Source organism: Musca autumnalis, unplaced genomic scaffold (assembly GCF_047663935.1).
Source record: "Musca autumnalis isolate F117 unplaced genomic scaffold, ASM4766393v1 scaffold_92, whole genome shotgun sequence".
NCBI classification, from domain to species: Eukaryota; Metazoa; Arthropoda; class Insecta; order Diptera; family Muscidae; genus Musca; species Musca autumnalis.
Window position 1 is genome coordinate 201,051 of NW_027412453.1, and position 23,837 is coordinate 224,887.

At 34.1% G+C, this 23,837-nt stretch overlaps 6 non-coding genes across 6 annotated transcripts; all 6 read right to left on the bottom strand.

Moving 5' to 3' along the window:
- Positions 1-1,518: 1,518 nt before the first annotated feature.
- On the bottom strand, positions 1,519-1,637 carry LOC141388327 (5S ribosomal RNA). Its single transcript, XR_012408829.1, has one exon. It is a non-coding gene; the product is annotated as a 5S ribosomal RNA (ribosomal RNA).
- A 685-nt stretch (positions 1,638-2,322) lies between these two features.
- Positions 2,323-2,441, bottom strand: LOC141388377 (5S ribosomal RNA). The gene has a single exon (XR_012408861.1). It is a non-coding gene; the product is annotated as a 5S ribosomal RNA (ribosomal RNA).
- A 684-nt stretch (positions 2,442-3,125) lies between these two features.
- LOC141388378 (5S ribosomal RNA) lies at positions 3,126-3,244 on the bottom strand. The gene has a single exon (XR_012408862.1). It is a non-coding gene; the product is annotated as a 5S ribosomal RNA (ribosomal RNA).
- A 683-nt stretch (positions 3,245-3,927) lies between these two features.
- On the bottom strand, positions 3,928-4,046 carry LOC141388379 (5S ribosomal RNA). Its single transcript, XR_012408863.1, has one exon. It is a non-coding gene; the product is annotated as a 5S ribosomal RNA (ribosomal RNA).
- Positions 4,047-4,731: 685 nt separating this feature from the next.
- LOC141388380 (5S ribosomal RNA) lies at positions 4,732-4,850 on the bottom strand. The gene has a single exon (XR_012408864.1). It is a non-coding gene; the product is annotated as a 5S ribosomal RNA (ribosomal RNA).
- Positions 4,851-22,619: 17,769 nt separating this feature from the next.
- On the bottom strand, positions 22,620-22,738 carry LOC141388381 (5S ribosomal RNA). Its single transcript, XR_012408865.1, has one exon. It is a non-coding gene; the product is annotated as a 5S ribosomal RNA (ribosomal RNA).
- Between the last annotated feature and the right edge of the window lie 1,099 nt (positions 22,739-23,837).

Consider the following 23,837-nt stretch of genomic DNA (forward strand, 5'->3'; position numbering starts at 1 on the left):
CTTCTGGTTTCACGCCGAATAACTCATTTCGCTAGATCTATAATATCACCTTATCAACATGGTTTCGTTAAGGGTAGGTCTACCTTGACAAATTTATTGGAACTTACATGTCACGTTCACAGTGGATTCGTAAATAAATGTCAAACTGACGTTATATACACAGATTTCAGTAAGGCCTTTGACACCGTTGTACACGAATTGTTAATATATAAGCTTGATTCTATGGGTTTCCCATCAATACTCTTGTCATGGATACGTTCTTATTTACAGGACCGTACCCAAAGGGTTTCTTTTAATGATATTTTATCAAATAATATAACTGTGCATTCTGGTGTTCCTCAAGGTAGCCACTTAGGTCCATTACTTTTTGTACTTTACTTAAATGACCTTCCATCTGTTATTCGTTGCTCTAAAGTATTAATGTTTGCTGATGATGTTAAACTGTTTAGCAATCATGATTCTTATAATCAATCAATTAATCTGCAACAAGACTTATATTCTCTTTCCAACTGGTGTAGTGTCAACGGTATGTCATTAAACTTAAAAAAATTTAAAAAATTATCATTTTATAGATCTCGTCCTGATTCTTGCGATTACTTCATAGGTTCGCACAAATTGGATAATGTAGATTCGTTTGTAGATCTTGGAGTTATTTTAGACAGTAAATTGCGTTTCAACTTACATATAGAGTCTTGTGTTAATAAAGCCAAGTCATTACTGGGCTTTATAAAACGCTGGTCTAAGGAATTTGACGATCCATACGTGACCAAACGCTTGTTCATTAGCCTTGTTCGACCAACATTAGAATACGGTTGTGTACTTTGGAGTCCTTTTTACAAATGTGATTCTGATAAGATAGAATCAGTACAAGTTCAATTTCTTTTGTTTGCTCTTAGGGGTTTAGGGTGGAGCTCAAATGAATCTCTTCCACCATATGAAAACCGTCTAAAGTTAATTGACCTTCCAACATTGGAGAAAAGACGTTTAATGCTCAGATCTGTATTCATTATTAAACTCTTGCGTGGACAAATTGAATCACAGTTTTTAATTGGCGAAATAAATTTTAATGTACCTTTACGTAGTACTCGAAACTACATACCACTTAAATTAACGTTAGCGAAATCTAATTATGAAATAAGTAATCCACTCCGATCTTTATGTGATGAATATAACAAGTTATATAATAGGATTTCTTTATCCGAGCCTCTGCATGTCATAAAAAACTTTATCTTACGTTCTTAGTATTGTTGTAACAGTTGCCAGACAATATGTTAGATTAGACCTGTTTATTTTTTGATGTGTTTGTCTTTAAAATGTAATTTTATAACCGGCTGTTGTTTTGCTGTAGCTGGTTTTCCCTAGTCTACTAACCCCCCATATTCCGGAATATGAGGTGTACGCGCTCCCTACGTTAAGGGGAGGTGGCCCTCTCGGTCGGCAGGGGCGGGAAAGTGTGGCGTTGGGAACGATCGAAGAAAAAAAAAAAAAAAAAAAAAAAAAAAAAAAAAATTTGGACAATGCCAACAACACGCGGTGTTCCCAAGCGGTCCCCCATCTAAGTACTAACCGCGTCCGACGCTGCTTAATTTCGGTGATCGGACGAGAACCGATGTACTCAGCGTGGTATGGTCGTTGGCGAAGAAACATAGTTTATTTTGCTTCATATGGCCATTGATTTCATTGCTTGTGTGTTTAAGACAATTTCGTTTACTTATTGCACACAAACACACAAACGAACAAGAAGTTTTATTTTCGTTTTATAAAGGAAAATGTTGACTGTTTCCTTTAGTTATTAGTGAACATAACCAGTATGTATTAATTTGGCATCAAAAAATCTAACAAAAATTGTAGTTTTTTTTTAATAAATGTTAAAATTTATTAAATTTTGCTAAAAATAAATGTATTTTGGGAAAATTTGGCTCCCTAAAATACCTTTTTTGGAAATTAAGACAAATTTTTTAAAGAAATTTACAATAAAAATTCTTGTTTTTTAATAAATGTTAAAATTTCTTAAATATTGTTAAAAATAAATGCATTTTGCGAAAATTTGCCTCCTTAAATTACCTTTTTTGAGAAACGAAACAAATTTATAAAGAATTTTACTTTTGTTTTACAAAGGAAATCATAGACTATTGTATCTAGCTACATACAATTGAGCATAATCAATAGCGAATGTTTTACATTTACCTTAAATAACAAGCAGTTGAGTTTTTTATTTTGGCTCTATTTCGGTTAAAAATAAAGATATCGACTTCATTCTTTTTTTATTTAATAGAGAAAAATAAAAAAGAAAATAATATGAAATAAAAAAATTTTGGACAATGCCAACAACACGCGGTGTTCCCAAGCGGTCCCCCATCTAAGTACTAACCGCGCCCGACGCTGCTTAATTTCGGTGATCGGACGAGAACCGATGTACTCAGCGTGGTATGGTCGTTGGCGAAGAAACATAGTTTATTTTGCTTCATATGGCCATTGATTTCATTGCTTGTGTGTTTAAGACAATTTCGTTTACTTATTGCACACAAACACACAAACGAACAAGAAGTTTTATTTTCGTTTTATAAAGGAAAATGTTGACTGTTTCCTTTAGTTATTAGTGAACATAACCAGTATGTATTAATTTGGCATCAAAAAATCTAACAAAAATTGTAGTTTTTTTTTAATAAATGTTAAAATTTATTAAATATTGCTAAAAATAAATGTATTTTGGTAAAATTTGGCTCCTTAAATTACCTTTTGGGAAATTAAGAGAATTTTTTTAAAGAATTTTACAATAAAAATTCTTGTTTTTTAATAAATGTTAAAATTTCTTAAATATTGTTAAAAATAAATGCATTTTGCGAAAATTTGCCTCCTTAAATTAACTTTTTTGAGAAACGAAACAAATTTATAAAGAATTTTACTTTTGTTTTACAAAGGAAATCATAGACTATTGTATCTAGCTACATACAATTGAGCATAATCAATAGCGAATGTTTTACATTTACCTTAAATAACAAGCAGTTGAGTTTTTTATTTTGGCTCTATTTCGGTTAAAAATAAAGATATCGACTTCATTCTTTTTTTATTTAATAGAGAAAAATAAAAAAGAAAATAATATGAAATAAAAAAATTTTGGACAATGCCAACAACACGCGGTGTTCCCAAGCGGTCCCCCATCTAAGTACTAACCGCGCCCGACGCTGCTTAATTTCGGTGATCGGACGAGAACCGATGTACTCAGCGTGGTATGGTCGTTGGCGAAGAAACATAGTTTATTTTGCTTCATATGGCCATTGATTTCATTGCTTGTGTGTTTAAGACAATTTCGTTTACTTATTGCACACAAACACACAAACGAACAAGAAGTTTTATTTTCGTTTTATAAAGGAAAATGTTGACTGTTTCCTTTAGTTATTAGTGAACATAACCAGTATGTATTAATTTGGCATCAAAAAATCTAACAAAAATTGTAGTTTTTTTTAATAAATGTTAAAATTTATTAAATATTGCTAAAAATAAATGTATTTTGGGAAAATTTGGCTCCTTAAATTACCTTTTGGGAAATTAAGAGAATTTTTTTAAAGAATTTTACAATAAAAATTCTTGTTTTTTAATAAATGTTAAAATTTCTTAAATATTGTTAAAAATAAATGCATTTTGCGAAAATTTGCCTCCTTAAATTACCTTTTTTGAGAAACGAAACAAATTTATAAAGAATTTTACTTTTGTTTTACAAAGGAAATCATAGACTATTGTATCTAGCTACATACAATTGAGCATAATCAATAGCGAATGTTTTACATTTACCTTAAATAACAAGCAGTTGAGTTTTTTATTTTGGCTCTATTTCGGTTAAAAATAAAGATATCGACTTCATTCTTTTTTTATTTAATAGAGAAAAATAAAAAAGAAAATAATATGAAATAAAAAAATTTTGGACAATGCCAACAACACGCGGTGTTCCCAAGCGGTCCCCCATCTAAGTACTAACCGCGCCCGACGCTGCTTAATTTCGGTGATCGGACGAGAACCGATGTACTCAGCGTGGTATGGTCGTTGGCGAAGAAACATAGTTTATTTTGCTTCATATGGCCATTGATTTCATTGCTTGTGTGTTTAAGACAATTTCGTTTACTTATTGCACACAAACACACAAACGAACAAGAAGTTTTATTTTCGTTTTATAAAGGAAAATGTTGACTGTTTCCTTTAGTTATTAGTGAACATAACCAGTATGTATTAATTTGGCATCAAAAAATCTAACAAAAATTGTAGTTTTTTTTTTAATAAATGTTAAAATTTATTAAATATTGCTAAAAATAAATGTATTTTGGTAAAATTTGGCTCCTTAAATTACCTTTTGGGAAATTAAGACAATTTTTTTAAAGAATTTTACAATAAAAATTCTTGTTTTTTAATAAATGTTAAAATTTCTTAAATATTGTTAAAAATAAATGCATTTTGCGAAAATTTGCCTCCTTAAATTAACTTTTTTGAGAAACGAAACAAATTTATAAAGAATTTTACTTTTGTTTTACAAAGGAAATCATAGACTATTGTATCTAGCTACATACAATTGAGCATAATCAATAGCGAATGTTTTACATTTACCTTAAATAACAAGCAGTTGAGTTTTTTATTTTGGCTCTATTTCGGTTAAAAATAAAGATATCGACTTCATTCTTTTTTTATTTAATAGAGAAAAATAAAAAAGAAAATAATATGAAATAAAAAAAATTTGGACAATGCCAACAACACGCGGTGTTCCCAAGCGGTCCCCCATCTAAGTACTAACCGCGCCCGACGCTGCTTAATTTCGGTGATCGGACGAGAACCGATGTACTCAGCGTGGTATGGTCGTTGGCGAAGAAACATAGTTTATTTTGCTTCATATGGCCATTGATTTCATTGCTTGTGTGTTTAAGACAATTTCTTTACTTATTGCACACAAACACACAAACGAACAAGAAGTTTTATTTTCGTTTTATAAAGGAAAATGTTGACTGTTTCCTTTAGTTATTAGTGAACATAACCAGTATGTATTAATTTGGCATCAAAAAATCTAACAAAAATTGTAGTTTTTTTTAATAAATGTTAAAATTTATTAAATATTGCTAAAAATAAATGTATTTTGGGAAAATTTGGCTCCTTAAATTACCTTTTGGGAAATTAAGAGAATTTTTTAAAGAATTTTACAATAAAAATTCTTGTTTTTTAATAAATGTTAAAATTTCTTAAATATTGTTAAAAATAAATGCATTTTGCGAAAATTTGCCTCCTTAAATTAACTTTTTTGAGAAACGAAACAAATTTATAAAGAATTTTACTTTTGTTTTACAAAGGAAATCATAGACTATTGTATCTAGCTACATACAATTGAGCATAATCAATAGCGAATGTTTTACATTTACCTTAAATAACAAGCAGTTGAGTTTTTTATTTTGGCTCTATTTCGGTTAAAAATAAAGATATCGACTTCATTCTTTTTTTATTTAATAGAGAAAAATAAAAAAGAAAATAAAATGAAATAAAAAAAATTTTGGACAATGCCAACAACACGCGGTGTTCCCAAGCGGTCCCCCATCTAAGTACTAACCGCGCCATTGATTTCATTGCTTGTGTGTTTAAGACAATTTCGTTTACTTATTGCACACAAACACACAAACGAACAAGAAGTTTTATTTTCGTTTTATAAAGGAAAATGTTGACTGTTTCCTTTAGTTATTAGTGAACATAACCAGTATGTATTAATTTGGCATCAAAAAATCTAACAAAAATTGTAGTTTTTTTAATAAATGTTAAAATTTATTAAATATTGCTAAAAATAAATGTATTTTGGGAAAATTTGGCTCCTTAAATTACCTTTTGGGAAATTAAGAGAATTTTTTTAAAGAATTTTACAATAAAAATTCTTGTTTTTTAATAAATGTTAAAATTTCTTAAATATTGTTAAAAATAAATGCATTTTGCGAAAATTTGCCTCCTTAAATTAACTTTTTTGAGAAACGAAACAAATTTATAAAGAATTTTACTTTTGTTTTACAAAGGAAATCATAGACTATTGTATCTAGCTACATACAATTGAGCATAATCAATACATAGTATAGTATATTTATTTCCCATTTCATTTGTTTTACAATGTTATTTTTAAATCTACATTACATACATTACAGTTGTTCCTTACAGTAAAAACTTTTTCAAGGAATATAAATTTTGATATATAAAAATATATATACGGTATAGGTTATCAGGAAGGTCAGCCCCGTTATCATTTTCATTTTAATTTGACTTTGTCAATTTCAATTTTGTTTAAGTAAACAAGAAAAGGGTAAAAACTTGTTTCTATTTTGAGTAATCTTACTTACTAATAATTAAACAAAAAACTAATTCTAATTAATAACTAATATTTACAAATATTTACAAATATATACAAATGATTTTTGATCATTAAAATTGTTCGGTACTATACACCGTGTTATCTAGATTATAAGTACCATATCGTCTATTATAATATAAAATTTTTTGTTCTTCATTGAATAGTAGATTGTGATTATTAAGATGTGTCAAGCACATGGGTGAAAGATGCCCATCATTTTCTAATAATCTAATAAATTGTTCTTCATTTATAATACCATTTTTAATAATTGAATTTTCATGTGTACTACATTTATCTAACATTTTCAGGGCTAGTTCAGTCATGAATTTGTCAATACGTTTAGTTTTGCTATTGGTGTATATGGCTCTATTAGATGGCGCTCTAAAACTACCATCTGCCATTCTTTTCGTTTTCATATTAAGGCAATACGCCAACATCCTCCTCTCAAAAACCCTGACCTTCTCCATTTGGGCCGACGAAATGCCAAACCAAATGGGGAAGGCATAAGTTACTATTGGTCTTATCAATTGCTTGTACATGCACATTTTAATGTGACAGCTTAAGCCTCTCTTTCTTTTAAGAATATTCAAAATTTTTTGAAGTCCTGTTTTTGCTTTTCTTAGCGCATAGTTGACATGTTTAATAAATGAATAATTTTCTTCTAAAATAATACCAAGATATTTTAATTCATTTGCTGTTTCTATTGTTGTACCATTTATTTTTATTTTTGGTACAAATTTCCTTCCATTCTTATAGAGTCTGGATTTTTTACCTTTAATTATAATTGCTTTGCATTTATTGACATTAAGCCTTAGTTTCCACTTAACAAAGTAGTTATGAAGAACTTTCAGGTATTCATTTATTTTATTTTGGGCTAATTTAGCCTTAGGGTGAGTGGCCGCTATGAGAATATCATCAGCGAATGTAATTAATAATTGATCATTGCTTGGCTGTGGAATATCAGCCAAGTATAAATTGTAAAGGACTGGACCAAGGACCGAACCCTGTGGCACCCCTACTTTTATTTCATGCGGACGAGATTTTGAATTTTCGACTTGCACCGAAAATGATCTGTCACAGAGATAATTTTTTATTAGTCTTGTTAGGTAATTTTCAAAACCGTAGGTTTCCTCCATTTTTTTGATGATACCGGCTTGCCACACGGTATCAAATGCCTTTTCAAAATCTAAGCTCACCGCTATTGTGGGGCTTTTTCTATTGAATCCGGCAGATACTTTATTTGCTAGGGTTAGGAGAGCATGTGTAGTTGACAAACCTCTCCTAAACCCGAATTGAAAATCTTTTAATATATTGTTGTCTTCAACATGATTTTGTATTTTTTCTAAAATGAACACTTCAAAAAGTTTTCCTACATTCGATAATAATGATATCGGTCTATAGTTATTGGCTGACGTAGGGTCTTTGCCTGGCTTTAAAATGGGTATTATTTTTGCATACTTCCATTTTTTGGGGAAGTATGCATTATTAATACAATGATTAAATATAATAGCAATACGGCCCCAAAGCCTGCTATCTATTCTTTTAAGTACAAAGTTAGGTATTAAATCTTCTCCACAACTTTTTTTATTATTTAATCTGGATAATGCAGCTCCTATGTCTTCTGCCTTGATTAATTTAATTGCTTGTCTCCCATTAGACGTTCCATCTGCTTTTGTATTATTATCAAAATTAAGGATTGGTGTTTGTTGTTCCCATTCTATTTGGTTATTTGGTAAGTAAAAATTAGCCTGTATTTTAGCACATTCTTCAGCTATTAATTCCGCCTTTTCTTCATTAGTGCATACTATGTCATTATTTTCATTTTTTAGGTCCGATATTTTTCGACGTTCTATATTGCAAAATTTTTTAATTTCTTTATACATGTTGCCGTTGCATTTTATTTGCTTTAGTTTATTTGTATAATAGTTTTCTTCAAAAATTCTAATTTTTTCTTGTATTATTTTGTCGAGTCTCTGGAGTATAGAGCCAAGTGTGTTGTAAAAACTTTGGTCTAATACCCTGCACCTTCTTCTTCTTATTGTCTTTTTTTGTTTAATCAAGTCTAATATTTCTTGTGGAAGCTCAGCCAACATTCCATACTTTGGTTTAAATTTTAACATACTTTTCTCCATTGAATCTGTAATTAATGTGGTCAAAGTATCGACTTCATTATCTATTTCATCATTAGATGCATTTCTATCAATTGGCAAATTAAGTCTATATTGCTGTTCATTCAAATTGCTATTAAAAATTTGTTTATTGAAGGTATTGAAGTTGTAAAACTCCTCCTGCAATCTTCTCTCAATTCCATTAGTCACTATTTCTATTAAAATTGCTTTATGATCAGAGTCATAGTCCAGGGTTTTTACACCTCTGGTAGGATCTGATGCATAAATACCTATATTTGTCGATGTTATGAAAATATCTATATACGACTGTGCTGTAGGACAGCATCTAGTTGGCTCCATTGTGGGCCTTATTAATAAATTAGGTGAAGTATCCAACCATTCACTTAAAATTCTTCCACTAACATTGGTGTCGCTACCGCCCCATAGTGGATTTTTTGCATTTAAATCCGCTCCTATAATAGCGTCCATACATCCTATCACATTACCAATATTTATTAGGTCTATTTCTCTTATATTTTCCTGTGGTCTTTTATATAGTGACATGACAATCATATCGTTATAAAGGCCTTTTAGTTTTACCACAGTACCCTCTATTTCACCTAAATTTGCATGTATTCTTTCTGCCTTGATCCAATCCTTCACTAATACTGCTGTGCCTCCCCCGCGGCCGCTCACCCTATCTTGTCTAAAGGTTGTATAATGTTTGACAAAAAATTTGTTTCTAGCTGACAACTTATGTTCGGCTATGTAATGAACAGTCTGATTTAACATGGGGATTTCCCAATTTAACCGCTGTCTGAGAGGTAGGGGAAGTTCTTATCTTAAACAAAATGATGTCTGGACTTCAGGGGGACTGGGAGCCTTGAGGAGCTAGCTTCAGTCAGTTGGGGGGTTCATGTCCCCTGGACGTCACAGCACCTACTCTCCACATAAACAAAAAATTTTAATATAGACTCCCGTTTGGTCTTAACAAAAAAAAAATGAAATACTAATCTATTGAAACTTTACACAAAGAGCTGACTAATTGTTACCCCAACTGGTATGGATGAATTAAAACTGCCTATCGTTATCCCCTGTCTTGAAATGGAAGCCGATTCCGGATGTTCTGGAATCGATAGCCTCGTAACCCAACCCATCCTTGGACTTAATGGCTTATGAATTATGGATAAGTCCCCGAACTCTGATAACTGTCGTCTACTCTCACATCCCTGCCGTAAAATCAAAGATACTTAAGCATTCATGGTGAATTGCAATTATTTATGTAAAAATATTCATTTATTCAGCAACATGCAAACAGGTTTCTAATAGTAAAATAATGGGTTTGAATCGAACTCAGACATGTTTGAGAACTAACAAAATGTATCTTAATACTCCAGTTAGATTCATAAGTGCAAATTGAATTGAAGATTAAATCATAAAAAGAATTTCTAACATAAGGGTACTCACTTAAATTTTGTGGTTGTCTAATATGAATTGAAACAAATGGTTTCGAAAATGATCGTAAATTAAAAAAAATTTAAATAAGCACCATTAACTAAATGATATATGAAAAACAATTATGGGAATATAATTGGTATGAATATCTAAGTTACCATAACAAAAATTATTATCTATCCTTAAATTCTGTTTTCGTTTTCCAAAGATCAATTCTAGCTTATCAACACAGGATTTAATTATTTTTTTTTCTCTGTTAAACCTCGAATTTAAAATAGGTTTGTAATGATTTTAGTAATACTTATATGAATGATCTACTTAAATAGAGACATGGCATATAAACGCAAAATTTTAAAACAACAAGATTTATAATTCATATACGGTTTTCACTTACCACTTTCATCAGTCGATTTTAGATGTACGTCGAGGCCTCGATGAACTCGTTTCCGACGAATGTGGCTACAATAATTACTTGGAAAATTTTGCTGTATATATGCCAGGACAATATGGTTGTTTATACTTATTCTAATTCAACAAGTCTAAATTAATCCAAATTTGGGTTTCTTCAGGTATTTAATCCAGTATTATGATCCTGGTATCTTCCATGCACTGATAAGAATAAATTGTTACGGATTGGTGTTGGGCTTTATGATGCAATGCAATGATGCAATTAAAAGGTATATCCGCAACATTAAAGATTAAGATTCTGGGGTTACTCTGCAATCTTAGACGGTTAAAATTGATTGCTGATGTTTAAGGCTTGGGATTGTAATCCCCGTTTTTGGTAATGATAATTGTATTTTAATTGCTCAGCCCTCTTCGTCGCGTGGTACCCCACTAGCCGTCGATGAGGCAAATACAAAAGTATACACAAGTAGGCTGTGGAATGGATTACACAATTGTATTAGATGAAATCTATCATTAAACTTTTGATGAAAAATTTACCTGAGCCTTTATAGGTTCGCTGGTTAAATATGGTTTCAAGTTGTTTTTATAGAATTAGCAAAATTAAGGTTATTTCAGGGATTCACGGTTCAGTTGCTTCTAAAGATATTAAAAGGCCACAACTTAGTTAATGTTTGGTTTTCTAAAAAAAAATGTTCACTATTACCTCTGAATTTCAAGAATTTAGGAATAATCTCGTCTCTTCAATTAAACTGAATGTTACGAGGAGATTTAATTTATCGAATATGCTAATATACTTTGAAGAAATGCAACAAAATACACTTTCGATCTTGTACAGTTTTTACTTTAAATTTCAATGCACTTGTGCTGTAAATTTCAATGTTGTGTGCTGTTTAACAATCACCAAGCAAAAGAACGATTGAATTTTGTTACTGAAACTTGGAGCTCTGCATACAAGTAGGGTAGGAACATGATAAAAGTCTCCACTGCTCTATCTGCTGAGAAACGGTAAGAATTGCAACGTTTACGGTTATTACCCTGGACTTTGATCTTTAACTCTTTTCTTGACTACGGCACAATTAACCGAAAGTCGAAACAAAAGTGGCGAAAATATCATAAAAAAGCAGAAAAAAATATATATAAAAAAGACTTGAAATAAGTTTAGCCAGACTTGGGCTCGAACCCGGGACTACAGAATACGAAGCCGCAGTTCTACCCTCTGAGCCGTGTAAGTCTGTTTTACAAGGCAGAAATTTGTTATGATAGATGCTGTGCTGTCGCTACGCACTAATACTAGTGCAAAGGGGAGTTGTAACGAATCGACCTGTTACAACGAACAACTAAATATAGAGTGTGGTAAAAGAGGGTAGAGCAAAACAATAATCGATAAAAATGAAAAATAAGACAGAACAAGAAAGAGGGAAGACTAAAGCGTAGGGCATAATTAGGTGAAGATATCAGTGGGCAGATTTTTACCTTACCCAGCAAACAATTTTGGTTCGGAAGTAGAAAATAATAAATGTTGAAGTTTCATGCGTATTGACATTCATTACAAACCAGGTAATATTTATCCATTGGATAACAATATTACCAGGCGCAATGTTGTGAATTAAGTGCGAATATCTTTCGCATGATAAGTCCCGATAGAGTTACTTTCGGTATCTTTTAGGATGTAGTAGTGTTTTCCCACTTTCGATTGAACTATCGCCTTTATGAACAGTGGTGATAGTTTCGCGTTGAAATTTTTGGAGGCATTGCTCTGTGCGAAATTCCGTCTAAACACGGTTTGCCCAACAGTGTATGAAATGGGTCGGCTACGCAAATTATATTGATGCCTATTGGTGTCATAGGCTTGAGAGATGTTTTTTCGGAGCTCTTTCCGTAAAAGTGTAAGTTGGTCCTCTCGGCTTATTTGTATTGTGGATTCCTCCAACAAATTGACATTCCTAAGCAGCTGGTACGTATCTCCATGCGTGATCATATTAAGGCCGAAAGTGGCAAAATAGGGAGAGTGCTTGGTGGCTTGATGCACAGAATTTCGGAGAGCGCAGCTGATGGCCGAAAGGTGCTCATCCCACATTTTATGATCTTGTTTCAAGTATGATCGTATACCGGAAATAATCGATCTGTTGACCCTCTCCGATGCGTTAGATTGGGGGGAATACAACGCGGTATATATGTGTTTTATCCCGAGCTTAGTCAGGAATGCATTAAAGTCGTTTGCTTTAAATTGCGAACCGTTATCACTGACTAAGTACTCGGGAACCCCATACACGTAAAAAATCTGGTCTAACAGAAATTTCTGAACGCTGGAAGCATGGAATTTTTTTAGAGGGCACAGCCAGTGAAATTTTGTTAGATGGTCTAAGACTATAAATAGACCAATGTGACCATTCTTAGACCTTGGATACGGTCCAAGAAAGTCTACATATAGTCTTTGAAAGGGTCTTGTGGTATGCACTGGTTTTCCCATCTCTGGTTTGAGCAACGTATTTGGTGCCTTCGTTACTTTGCATACCTCACAATCCCTCACGAAGTCCCTGACATCTGATACTAAACCAGGCCAGTAAAAATTACGTCTAATTAGGTCTACCGTTTTATGCATGCCACCGTGGGCGGCTATCGGTGAAGTGTGGAACCGAGATAGAACAGTTTTTCTGAGACCTTTGGGAATCCAAAGCTTCCAGGCACTTTCCTCCCGTTGAGGATCACCAGAGTAGTGCTCTGTGCGTATGTAGACAAATTTGTCTATTATTTTCAAATCTGGGTATTTGCAGCTGTTTCCAGAGATCTTTGATTTTAAGATTTGATAATCTTGATCTTCGAAACATGACGAATTGAGATCGATTTCTGGTTCTGTGAATTCTACAGCTGAAACTTCCACTGGGGGAATTCGTGAAAGAGCATCGGGCACCACATGATCTTTCCCCTTACGGTGGCTTATGGTAAACCTATATGGCTGTAATTTAAACACCCATCTGGCCAGCCTGCCTGTTAGGTCCGGTTGACTCATAAGCCACTTTAAGGAAGAATGATCTGTGATGACCTCGAAGTCTTGAAGCTCCAGGTAACATCGAAAGCGTTTAATGGCTTCAATAGCCGCTAAGCATTCCCTTTCGGTTACGCTGTAGTTTCGCTGTGACGTATTAAGTTTTTTTGACATGAAGGCTATTGGCCTTTCTTCGTCGTTTTCATCGAGTTGCACAAGGACTGCACCAATGCCATAATCCGAGGCGTCGCAGTGCAGATAAAACTTTTTATTGAAGTTCGGATTGGCAAGAACGGGAGCGGTGGTCAGACGTTTCTTCACTTCCTCAAAAGCCTCATTGGCTTCCTGAGTCCACTTAAACCTTTTCTTGGTGGACAAAGTTTCCGTTATGGGAAAAGTGAGTGAAGAAAAGTTTTTGATGAAACGTCTGTACCAACCAGCTAAACCCAAGAATCCGCGAACTTGCTTTGCGGTTTTTGGTACAGGCCATTGTGCAACTGATTCGACCTTTTCGGGATCGGTCTGTATGCCACCGTGTCCAATTACATAGCCTAAGTATTGGACCTGCGTCACACAAAACTGACACTTATCAATGTTTAAGGTCAAGTTGGCCTTTTTAAATTCCTGAGCGATTCTGACCAGGACTGACACGTGAGTGGAAAAATCTTCTGTTATGATAACCAGGTCGTCGAGGTACCCGAACACGCAATGCTTCAGGTCTGGCGGAATAATTTGGTCCATCAGACGACACATAGTCTGTGGGGCTGTGCACAGACCAAAAGGCATTACAGTGAACTGGTACAACGGACGACCCGGTACCGTAAACGCTGTGAAAGGCTTCGATTTTTCACTCAGTCCAATCTGCCAGTAGGCATCTTTGAGGTCCAGCTTTGTTATTATATTAGCTTTAGGTAAGCGAGAGAAAATACCCTCAATGCTGGGAAGCGGGTAGGCGTCCTTAGCTGTGACTTGATTGAGTCTCCGCGCATCTAGACAAAGTCTAACTTTGTTAGGCTTTAGAACTAGACGCATCGGAGAACTCCAAGGAGATGACGAGGGTTCAATTACCCCAAGAGCGAGCATTCTATCGATTTCCTGAAACATTAGGTTCTCCACAGCGGGGGAAACCGGATAGAAACGCTGCTTAACGGGTTTAGCGTCCCCAACGTCGATCTCATGTTCTATTAAGGTAGTTCGGCCTAAGCCTTGCTTCGAAAAGTCTGGAAATAACTCAATGATGCAGTCAAGTTGGGTCTTCTGACTGAAACTCAGAGGATAGTTTTGGATCACCTTTGCAGAATCCGATCTACCAACGCTACTAATCGATTTTGGTAACTGGTAGACCTCACTTGAAGAATTTTGATAGAGATCAGGCTCAGTTATAATGGCTGGTTGAAATACATCCGGCGCTAAATTAAATGCTCTCCAGAAATCTAACCCGAGTATGACCCTCTGGGTTATAGCTGGGACAACGAGCATTTTTAATTTTCGGGTTTCATTTCTGAATGTGACGTCAACATCTAGAATACCTAATGTTTTCTGAATGGTTCCATCAGCAGTTTTTACTCCCGATTTATTAGAAACGAACTGAGGGTACTGAGAAAAATCCGTGAGAGCTAAACTGGACCCAATGCAGGACACATTTGCACCGGTGTCGAGTAAGCCACACTCGTTAAAATTCAAAAAGGTAATTTTGGCATAATATCTTTTGTCATTGGCATTGGAGATTATGGCCGAAATTATGTATTTACTGGTAAGTTTTCTTCGCTTGAAGTATGCTCTCAAGCGAAGAGTTGACCGCTTTGGGTGTTTTCTAGGAGAACTGTTAATAGCATGATTTTGAAATATTTTATTACGTTTTGCTATATAGTCCATAAGACGTTCATGGTAAGGGCGAAGTGGTCGTAATGTAGTGGATGAAAGATTAGGCTCATCAGCGTTGCGTTTCAGAACAGATATAGAAGGTGACAATGCTGAATCTGTGTTGCCATCATGAGGAGGGGCTAGGATTGTTTTTGAACTGAATTTGAACGTGGGAAGTTTTTTGGCAATCCTAACTTTTTTTCTGCACATTTGCCGCACTGTGGTTTATACACATTTTTCGTGCCGCAACCATAGCAAAACACTGTGCGCGGTTCTACGCAATCATCCCAAAAGTGTCCGGTTTGATCGCAATTCCAACACTTGTGTGTATACGTGTTATAGTTGATGGCATCAACGCAAACCCCGGTATTTGAGTCATATGATATATCTTCTGTTTTTTCTAATTCAGCTAAATGTCGCCTATTTACTGGATTTGTGTTATTTTGTGATTTAAGGCTCAAATTTCTACGATAACTTTCGTCCGCAAATAATTTTTCTCTTCTTTGGACGAGATTTCGAAGATGAGCCATTGAGAAAACAGGCACATATAATAGCTCGTGCCGAATTTCTGGTCGTAAATTCCTCCCCACTATTTCTACCAGTTCCTCTTCAGGTAATGGTTGTTCTAATCTGTCCACTATAGCACATACTGAATCATAGAAGTCTTCAAAGCTCTCGCCAGGTTTCATCTTGCGATTCCTGATCTCTTCCTTAATTTCAAACATAGTTCGCATCTCTTTAAACTGACACTTCAGAGCAGTACAAAAAGAGGTCCATTCTATGAAGCCCACCTGTTTGTGGTACCTCCAATACCACTCTCTTGCTTTGCCTGTTAAAAGCACTGGGAGGTTCTTGCACACTATGTTAAAATTATTGTCGAGATGCTCCTGTGTTAAAGATTTAATTCTATACAAGAACTCTTCTACAGGAAGGCCTTTACTGGAACCGTCAAATTTGACGTTCCAATTTTGGATAATGGCTGTCAGTTTTTCGGGTCGAGAGGAATATATTTGGTCTGGCTGACTACTACTATTTCTGCGGATGTTTATATCCTGTGGAGGTAAGTTATAATTTTCGCTAGCGACGGGAGGTCTAGAGCCTGGCGGTTCTTGATCCGTTCTTAAGGGAGGAGTCCTTGAAGAATTAGTTTGGAAATTTAGGTTTTGGAAGAATTTGGCAATGTTGGTTTCTATCATTGTGTTGATTTTAGAATAATCAACGGCCTTGGAATTCTGTGATTGGGGTTTGGAATTTTGCTTATTTGGATTGTTTTGGGGTTGTTGTTGATACGGATCAGTATGTTTCATTGGTGAGTACGGTTCGGACACATCAATTAAATTGTCAATGGTTTGTGGAAGTGTGTCAATATTTGCACTGAAGAGGGTTTTACTCAGATTTCTTGTAATTGGCCGATTGGCCATTGCTCCTCTACCTTTTCCTCGAACACTTTGACGGAATTTGTCTTCATTAACGGTTTGTGTGGAGTTGTCGACTGAAGTATTATGGGCAGGTTTTGTATTGCCATAATACTTGCGCAAATCTGATAACTCACATGGTAGCTTACAATGTGGACATTCAGACGAAGTTGACAGAGCCCTTTCCACACAGCTACGATGGAATATGTGGCCGCAATTTAGTATATTGTAGCATTCCTGAGAATCAAAAACCATACTCTCATCACAAATGCTACAAATTTGTTCACTGTGAGCAAGAGATTGTGCTCCTAAATTTACGCCTGTAGGGGGCGGAGGACTTCGCTGAGTCATGTTTTTTTTTTTTTAATGTTAATTATCTCTTCAAAAAAAATTGTGTAGATAAAAAGGCGTGACAAAAATGGTTTTTATAGGAAAAATTCTTAGCAAAGATTTGTACTTAGTTATATTTTGGTTTCTAAAAATTCAAACATTTGGTTTACGGCTGTTTGGTGATGCATACTAGAGTAGACGGACTTAGGTAGGGGTACGATAGGCAAATCAAATCACTAAACTGGGCTATGGGGTGAATACATCTTATACACACACATAATGTTTCAACAAACAAGCCTTTGGTTTGCCAATCACTATTAAATACGGACTTTATGATGCGATGAGCAAAAATAAAGTATATCCTATAGATAATAGGAGGCTCATATCTCAGTCAAAATATCATAAGCGCAAAAAGACGTGATCACCAACGAATTACAGTAAATTGCTTGGTTGAATATAATTCACACTGAAAAAAATTTCAAGTTAATTCTAGGTCTATGTACCGAAACGATCAGGTAATAGAATATCCATAGAAGCCTGATATTTATTCAAATATGCAATTATACTCAAACAAACCACTTAGTACAACCGTTTCTGAAATTGAACTCTACCTTTAAAAAAATTGTATCTATTGAATAGGGCTCATTTAACTTTTTAAATTTGGCAACAGTTTCTTAAGTTTAAAACAAGAGAACTTCCTTGCCTTAAGATTAAGTGTTTTTATCATATAAAAAAAAACTTTTTCTTTTTTTTTTTTATTTGAAATAATTCTTTATAGCCAAATTTTAAGTTCCCTTTGCCCCACGCCGGGCGCCATTTATTTATGTAATGAACAGTCTGATTTAACATGGGGATTTCCCAATTTAACCGCTGTCTGAGAGGTAGGGGAAGTTCTTATCTTAAACAAAATGATGTCTGGACTTCAGGGGGACTGGGAGCCTTGAGGAGCTAGCTTCAGTCAGTTGGGGGGTTCATGTCCCCTGGACGTCACAGCACCTACTCTCCACATAAACAAAACATTTTAATATAGACTCCCGTTTGGTCTTAACAAAAAAAAATGAAATACTAATCTATTGAAACTTTACACAAAGAGCTGACTAATTGTTACCCCAACTGGTATGGATGAATTAAAACTGCCTATCGTTATCCCCTGTCTTGAAATGGAAGCCGATTCCGGATGTTCTGGAATCGATAGCCTCGTAACCCAACCCATCCTTGGACTTAATGGCTTATGAATTATGGATAAGTCCCCGAACTCTGATAACTGTCGTCTACTCTCACATCCCTGCCGTAAAATCAAAGATACTTAAGCATTCATGGTGAATTGCAATTATTTATGTAAAAATATTCATTTATTCAGCAACATGCAAACAGGTTTCTAATAGTAAAATAATGGGTTTGAATCGAACTCAGACATGTTTGAGAACTAACAAAATGTATCTTAATACTCCAGTTAGATTCATAAGTGCAAATTGAATTGAAGATTAAATCATAAAAAGAATTTCTAACATAAGGGTACTCACTTAAATTTTGTGGTTGTCTAATATGAATTGAAACAAATGGTTTCGAAAATGATCGTAAATTAAAAAAAATTTAAATAAGCACCATTAACTAAATGATATATGAAAAACAATTATGGGAATATAATTGGTATGAATATCTAAGTTACCATAACAAAAATTATTATCTATCCTTAAATTCTGTTTTCGTTTTCCAAAGATCAATTCTAGCTTATCAACACAGGATTTAATTATTTTTTTTTCTCTGTTAAACCTCGAATTTAAAATAGGTTTGTAATGATTTTAGTAATACTTATATGAATGATCTACTTAAATAGAGACATGGCATATAAACGCAAAATTTTAAAACAACAAGATTTATAATTCATATACGGTTTTCACTTACCACTTTCATCAGTCGATTTTAGATGTACGTCGAGGCCTCGATGAACTCGTTTCCGACGAATGTGGCTACAATAATTACTTGGAAAATTTTGCTGTATATATGCCAGGACAATATGGTTGTTTATACTTATTCTAATTCAACAAGTCTAAATTAATCCAAATTTGGGTTTCTTCAGGTATTTAATCCAGTATTATGATCCTGGTATCTTCCATGCACTGATAAGAATAAATTGTTACGGATTGGTGTTGGGCTTTATGATGCAATGCAATGATGCAATTAAAAGGTATATCCGCAACATTAAAGATTAAGATTCTGGGGTTACTCTGCAATCTTAGACGGTTAAAATTGATTGCTGATGTTTAAGGCTTGGGATTGTAATCCCCGTTTTTGGTAATGATAATTGTATTTTAATTGCTCAGCCCTCTTCGTCGCGTGGTACCCCACTAGCCGTCGATGAGGCAAATACAAAAGTATACACAAGTAGGCTGTGGAATGGATTACACAATTGTATTAGATGAAATCTATCATTAAACTTTTGATGAAAAATTTACCTGAGCCTTTATAGGTTCGCTGGTTAAATATGGTTTCAAGTTGTTTTTATAGAATTAGCAAAATTAAGGTTATTTCAGGGATTCACGGTTCAGTTGCTTCTAAAGATATTAAAAGGCCACAACTTAGTTAATGTTTGGTTTTCTAAAAAAAAATGTTCACTATTACCTCTGAATTTCAAGAATTTAGGAATAATCTCGTCTCTTCAATTAAACTGAATGTTACGAGGAGATTTAATTTATCGAATATGCTAATATACTTTGAAGAAATGCAACAAAATACACTTTCGATCTTGTACAGTTTTTACTTTAAATTTCAATGCACTTGTGCTGTAAATTTCAATGTTGTGTGCTGTTTAACAATCACCAAGCAAAAGAACGATTGAATTTTGTTACTGAAACTTGGAGCTCTGCATACAAGTAGGGTAGGAACATGATAAAAGTCTCCACTGCTCTATCTGCTGAGAAACGGTCAGAATTGCAACGTTTACGGTTATTACCCTGGACTTTGATCTTTAACTCTTTTCTTGACTACGGCACAATTAACCGAAAGTCGAAACAAAAGTGGCGAAAATATCATAAAAAAGCAGAAAAAAATATATATAAAAAAGACTTGAAATAAGTTTAGCCAGACTTGGGCTCGAACCCGGGACTACAGAATACGAAGCCGCAGTTCTACCCTCTGAGCCGTGTAAGTCTGTTTTACAAGGCAGAAATTTGTTATGATAGATGCTGTGCTGTCGCTACGCACTAATACTAGTGCAAAGGGGAGTTGTAACGAATCGACCTGTTACAACGAACAACTAAATATAGAGTGTGGTAAAAGAGGGTAGAGCAAAACAATAATCGATAAAAATGAAAAATAAGACAGAACAAGAAAGAGGGAAGACTAAAGCGTAGGGCATAATTAGGTGAAGATATCAGTGGGCAGATTTTTACCTTACCCAGCAAACAATTTTGGTTCGGAAGTAGAAAATAATAAATGTTGAAGTTTCATGCGTATTGACATTCATTACAGCTAGTAATATAATATCTGGATTTTGTTTTTGAATAAATAACTGTAAGTAATGTCTTCTGTGTCTAGATACTACAGAGTTTGCATTTATAAATATAATTTTTAATTTAGCCATCTTAAGATAGTCTGAGATCTAAGAGTAGCCCAAGAATAGCCTGGGCTTTCTCCTCATCCGTTTTCATTTGAGTACGCATTTTAGCGTACTCATCTATTTTTTTAATGTTGTGGGTATATCTTTACCAATATACTTCTTACAGTCATTGTTAAAAATTTCAAAGGCTTTTTCTCCACTATTATTTTGGGTTTTCATATATACCACTGCTGGTTGGTTAGACCTATTATTTCCAACTGGTAGTTGGCTATATGTAGTATTAACAACTGTTGGTTGCTTTTGTTTTGTAACATTTGAAAATGGCACGTTAGCATTAAATGCTGGTGCTTTTTCAAATGCACTAATTTGGACTTCGTCCTTCTTTTGCAAAAGTCTTTCGACTAACATAGCCCTGGTAGCACATTTTTTATCACTGGCTACGTGCCCGTCTACATTGCAGTTAGCGCAATGGACTGGTAAACCAATGGTTTTTTTAATTTGTCCTGTTAATGGATCTGTGCTAACAGTTTCTTCTTTATTATTTTCCTTGTTTGGAATAGGACAACAGCGTGGAGCATGGTCCGATCTTCCACATTTTACGCACCTATAAGCCATGCTACAATTGGTTGCAGCATGACCCAATCGTTGACAGTTTCTACACTGCACTAGCCCTTTTCTTCTATAATTTTGAATATTTACACCACCTTGTAATATAAATTCCTGTCTTCGGAATGCTTTAATATCAGAATCGTGACTTAATTTAAAAATCCATTTATTTCCTTTTAATTTGATTACTTTTAAAATTTTTATATTAAGTTTCTTTTCATTAAAGAAACCATATATATCTTCCTCTTCCCATGTGCTTGATAATCTTTTTACAAATAAAGATATCGGTTTTTCCTCTTTGGAGTATAAGTATAAAATGAATATTTAAGTTCATTCAATAATTTTCTTATTTTGTTATGTTCTTCTAGGTTATTAACTTTAAGTGTAACCATATTTTTATTAGCTAGGTTAGTTGTGAAATTTCTGTGTCCTAGTTCGAGAAAAGCTTTATTTGTTATTTCTTTAACATTATTGTTATAAATTTTGAACACTGGAGGGGGGCTGACCTTACCTGTTTTCTCCGTGGTCTGGGTTGTTTGTGATGTTGCTGGAACATTGTTGCTGCAGCTTGGTTCGTTTACGTCTGCCTGCGTTGGCGTTACTTCCATATCGGCTTCGGTGTCTTTAATAACACGGACCTTTCTCTTTGCTTTTAGTATCGGCTTTTGGCGTTGTACCATAGTTGAGCCCTGGCTAATATCATCGGCGTTAGCATTTTCAGTGCTGGCATTGTTGTTTAAATTTGACACATTTTGGGTGTCCATTTCATTGTTAATTTTATTTGGTACTCCATTTAATTGTTGAAGAGCACTTTCATTTGTATTTTTAATTTTTTCATTCGCATTCACTGCTAAAAGTTCTTTTAATATTTGTATCTCAGTTTCGAGTTCTTTGATTCGGGACTGTGCATAATCCCTATCAGTAACAAGTTCTTCTATTATTCTGTGTAATTCCACAGTTTCACTTTCTGACTCAGAGTCATTTTCATTATTTTTATCTTTTTTCCTTTTAGGATTCTTGGTTTTATCAGATTTCTTTTCAGTTTTATTAACCTCAGTAGTTTTGCTACTTTGGTCATTTTTTGGTTCACAACCATCCATTTTTTAGGTTTAAACGCCTTCTATGCGCTTCTCGTTCTTATGAGTGACTTCGGCAATTTGCCTAGTCCTCCGTTTGAAACAATTTATCTCTTTTTATTGGTTGCGATTTTCTTCTTCTTGACAAAAAGAAAATATAATGTCTTTAAATACTTGGCGATATTGCAAAATATGTATTTTGCCGCCACTTTGTTTTTTCACAATCACTTTAGATCACTTGCACTTTACTTCACAACGATGTGTTCACTTCAACAGTTCAAGACTCGCATAATCAATAGCGAATGTTTTACATTTACCTTAAATAACAAGCAGTTGAGTTTTTTATTTTGGCTCTATTTCGGTTAAAAATAAAGATATCGACTTCATTCTTTTTTTATTTAATAGAGAAAAATAAAAAAGAAAATAATATGAAATAAAAAAATTTTGGACAATGCCAACAACACGCGGTGTTCCCAAGCGGTCCCCCATCTAAGTACTAACCGCGCCCGACGCTGCTTAATTTCGGTGATCGGACGAGAACCGATGTACTCAGCGTGGTATGGTCGTTGGCGAAGAAACATAGTTTATTTTGCTTCATATGGCCATTGATTTCATTGCTTGTGTGTTTAAGACAATTTCGTTTACTTATTGCACACAAACACACAAACGAACAAGAAGTTTTATTTTCGTTTTATAAAGGAAAATGTTGACTGTTTCCTTTAGTTATTAGTGAACATAACCAGTATGTATTAATTTGGCATCAAAAAATCTAACAAAAATTGTAGTTTTTTTTAATAAATGTTAAAATTTATTAAATATTGCTAAAAATAAATGTATTTTGGGAAAATTTGGCTCCTTAAATTACCTTTTGGGAAATTAAGAGAATTTTTTTAAAGAATTTTACAATAAAAATTCTTGTTTTTTAATAAATGTTAAAATTTCTTAAATATTGTTAAAAATAAATGCATTTTGCGAAAATTTGCCTCCTTAAATTAACTTTTTTGAGAAACGAAACAAATTTATAAAGAATTTTACTTTTGTTTTACAAAGGAAATCATAGACTATTGTATCTAGCTACATACAATTGAGCATAATCAATAGCGAATGTTTTACATTTACCTTAAATAACAAGCAGTTGAGTTTTTTATTTTGGCTCTATTTCGGTTAATTCACAAGTATTAACCGAAATAGAGCCAAAATAAAAAAACTCAACTGCTTGTTATTTAAGGGTGACGTAGGGGATGGAAGATACCAAGGAACGGTCCTGACCGGTTTTAACATGGCAAAGCCCAGGATTTATCTTGGTCCCTCTTTCATCCCAAGTGGACACTGACCTCCCCGTGGTGTCACCTGGGGAACTGCCTTTAACACCCGTTAAAGGTAGTGAGCTAACATGTGCCGCGCGTTCACCCATAAGAACGTTAAAAACTTGGGTTTGGGCGTCGGGTTAGTAACCCTCCCCTAGAAAAAACAGCCTACTATGAAAAAACGAAAGAAAAGAAAAACAAACCCCTCTAAAGTTGACGAACCCCGCAAACGTTTTAAGGACCATGATCTGCGAATCTGCACCTGGAATGTTCGCACTCTTTATAGAGAAGGTGCAGTCTTCGCATTGGCAGACGTACTTGAAAAGTACAAGACCGATATTACTGCCATACAGGAAATACGAT